The following is a 3653-nucleotide window of genomic DNA, read 5'->3' on the forward strand; positions in this document are numbered from 1 at the left end:
AACACGATTACACGACCCCTTTTAAAGGCTACGGCAACGCAACAGCCAAGCAATCCACTCCTAAAATGCCTCCACTAGCTAACTAACTCATGCATGCACCAACTGCACGCTCACCGCACCAGCCACTACCTGCATGCACGCCCAGTTCCAGCCTCTTCCAACGGCCATATGACCGGCCATGCATATAGCTAAGCCAGCCACGGCTGCTCCACTCAACGCGGCCAGACCAACGGATCTCTACAGCTGCTACAACACACGCCATAATACATTCATGGTTTATTTTCTAACATACTCTCCCTAAACCACGACATCGTTATCGTCGAAGTTGGTGTAGCTCCCGTCATCGATGTCACCACGACCGTGACCCAGCCCGCAGACCCGACCTGGCGCACCGACGCCAGTTCCACCGTGCTCCGTCACGTCTCCGGTGACATACGCCGAGCTCCTCCTCCGCCGACGACACACGCCTGACGTTCCGCACGCCCCGCGCGCACCCGACGCGCCCGACCACCCCAGTGCGTCCCGCGCGCATCCGACGCGTCCGACGAGCCCGACCACACCAGTGCGCTCACCGCGCGCCCGTGGTCCCGACCCGACGCGTCCAGTGCGCACCCATAACACGCACCGGTCGCGCCCGGCTCGCCGCCGCGGCTTATTGCCCTACACCGCCGCGGCCTCCATGCCGCCATGCAGTGCCTCCATGCCGCCATGCCGTGCTGCGCCGCCGCGCCACCACGCAGCGCCTCGGCGGCCTCCGCAGTCGCCGCACGTACGACGTCACCGCCCGCCGCCTCCGCCACGCGCCATGACAGCCACAGCGCCGCCCACCTCCATGGGCCGACACACGGCCCGGAGCTCCGTCGCGCAGCTGCCAGCGAGCGCCGCCATCGCTGCCACGCCTCCGGCACGGCAAGCACGCCCAAGACACCAAGCTCATGATACCAATTGTTGGCGCAAACCCGGAAACCATACGCACAAGATAACCCAACTCGAGCATGAACTCAGAGCAATGGCGACGAACGCCGCGCCCGTGGACCGGCCTGTATCTTGGCAACCTTTATTCACTGGGTTTGGCACTTCGACAACACGATTACACGACCCCTTTTAAAGGCTACGGCAACGCAACAGCCAAGCAGTCCACTCCTAAAATGCCTCCACTAGCTAACTAACTCATGCATGCACCAACTGCACGCTCACCGCACCAGCCACTACCTGCATGCACGCCCAGATCCAGCCTCTTCCAACGGCCACATGACCGGCCATGCATATAGCTAAGCCAGCCACGGCTGCTCCACTCAAGGCGGCCAGTCCAACGGATCTCTACAGCTGCTACAACACACGCCATAATACATTCATGGTTTATTTTCTAACAAATACCTCCGCTCAACCCTTCACTGTTGACTGCATAGCAGCCACTGAAACCAAGTCCATATTTCAGAAATTCAACACGCTTGCCTCTAATCTTTGTCTCCATGACGAAGAGAAGAGAGGGTCCTTCTTGCTTCACTAAACTGCGAAGCTCTCGAACTGCCTCGGGGTTCCCAAGCCCCCGGCAGTTCCAACTCATGCATCTCATTGGGATAGGCAGGACCGCGCCGCGGTCTCTGCCGAATTTTCAGGTGTAGGCTTCTTCTTCTTTGGCTCACGTGCAAACTCTCTCCCCTCCCCCTCCTTGTCGTCCAGCTTTCCATCAGATATGATTGGGTCTTCTGAATCCTTGCTGTGTTCGCCCTGGCCCGAAGTTAGGGTGTGCGTGAGGCAAACCTCCTGTGTATATAAGTATGGCATTGAGTTAATGAGAAAATGAGGCCGTGAGGGCTGCAGCCACAGTGTAGTGTTTGTTTTCACAGAGAGAGCCTCTTGGCAAAGCTAGCGGTTGGTTTCTCCCTTGGTGCATGTGTGCGTGCGTGTGTGTTCTCATGTGTTCTTGAGAGAGACAAAGAGAGAGGATAGAGTTGTGTGAGGCAGCTCAAAGGTAGAAGAAGAAACGGCGCTGCACCGCAAGGAGGCGGCGCCAACAACATCGGCCGGGGGCGCAAGCAGGGGACTTTCAGCTGTAGAAGATATTGCTTGATTAATCAGGGGACAGAAGATGACCTGGTAGTCTGTGCCAGTCGGGCAAGTGAAAGTGGAAAAATCGTTGGGATTGCTGTAGGCATCTGGGCACATCTGCTTAAAGAAGACCGAGTTAATTGTGTAACTGCAATTGCTTTCCGCACTCCTAATACAAGGATTGTTACACCCTCCCGGAGCCTTCAGATCTCTTGGGCACTGCAATGTGATGTTGGCTGCACAGCGCGGCCCCTTGCTGTACCCTAACCTTCCCTGAACCGGCACCGGCAGGAAGTCCATGGGCACATTGAAGCCATCAGTGAGCGAGATGTCGAAGAAATCATCATCACTTTGGCCTTGGCCAAGCCTGAACTCGCCTAGCGTGTTTGGCGATCGACCACTGACCGTACAGGCGAGCAATCCGCTGCAGTCGCCAGTTTGGCATGACCCGCCTTCGCGAAGGAGTGAGCAGCCTGCGCGCGCCTAGATGCGCCCTGCTGAGGTACCAGCGGGCACGTTCAGTGCCCACGTCTCCCCCTGATCGAGCTTCACGCCATCTCCCGGCAAAGCGGCTGGCCACGCGGTGTAGGAACATTGGTTGATGATTTTGAATGTGGTGGCCTCGCTGGTGGCAGCGAGTAGGAGCACGAGGAGGAGAGGCTGGAGCTGGAGAGCCGAAGAGGTACTCGCCACTGCCATTTTTGTTACGATTTTTTGCTTGTACGCGTTAACTTGAAACAGAGTCTGAGTTGGAAACTTGCAATAGGGTTCCTGTGATGGCTAACAGGGTGGAAGAGTGGTAGGGGATTGTAGATAGGGACTGCATCAGTGTGTTGATTCATCCAACGGTCAGCATAAAAACAGCCTAACATGCCTATAGCCATAACTGTTTGATAAGAACAGACTTGTTTGCTTGCTTGGTCTTGCTTGGTCCCTTTCGAATTGTAGCTGTACGTCTTCCAAAAGAAAAAGAATGGGAATCTATGCATGTTGTTTCATCAATTTTTCTGCCTAACAAATTCTATAAGCTGATGTAGGCCTAAACCCTAACTGCACACTTTTCTGCCTTTCAGGAAATTGTTAGGTTGCACATCTTTAATTTGTTCATTCCTAATCTGTTGTTATGATCTGTCGTGGCATTCCTGATCTGGAATCTGCAGTCAGCAACAGTTTAGAGGCAACCTGGTTGTTGGGGGCAAGCTGAAGCTGACAGCGGTTGGCAGCTGCCTGGAAGCAGCTGGAGGCCTCCTTCACCCGTCGACGACTGGCCTAGCTATCATACGCCGTCAACCACATGGAACCATGCATGCATGTCTCACTCATCATAACTGTTATGACCGACATATTAGGGGCTTAGTTCAATGGGCTGTGACCCAAGTTATTTTATAGTTATTAGGGGTTTAGCCCAATTATCTTATCGTTATTAGGGTCGTTTGCTTAGGTGTCAAGTAAACCTCCTTATATAAGGAGAGGAGATGTATCAATCTAATCAAGTAAGAAGTAATCAGTATTTGCTCAGCTTCCCTTAGGGAGCCGGGAGACCTAACCCTAGCTGCCTCTTGCGCCGCCGCCGTCTCTTCTCCACCACGCAAGGACGGCGC

At 54.8% G+C, this 3653-nt stretch overlaps 1 pseudogene; it reads right to left on the reverse strand.

Annotated features, from left to right (window-relative positions):
• Positions 1–1897: 1897 nt before the first annotated feature.
• On the reverse strand, positions 1898–2948 carry LOC125547816 (annotated as a pseudogene).
• Positions 2949–3653: the final 705 nt, after the last annotated feature.

The sequence above is a fragment of the Triticum urartu genome, chromosome 3 (assembly GCF_003073215.2).
Source record: "Triticum urartu cultivar G1812 chromosome 3, Tu2.1, whole genome shotgun sequence".
NCBI classification, from domain to species: domain Eukaryota; kingdom Viridiplantae; phylum Streptophyta; class Magnoliopsida; order Poales; family Poaceae; genus Triticum; species Triticum urartu.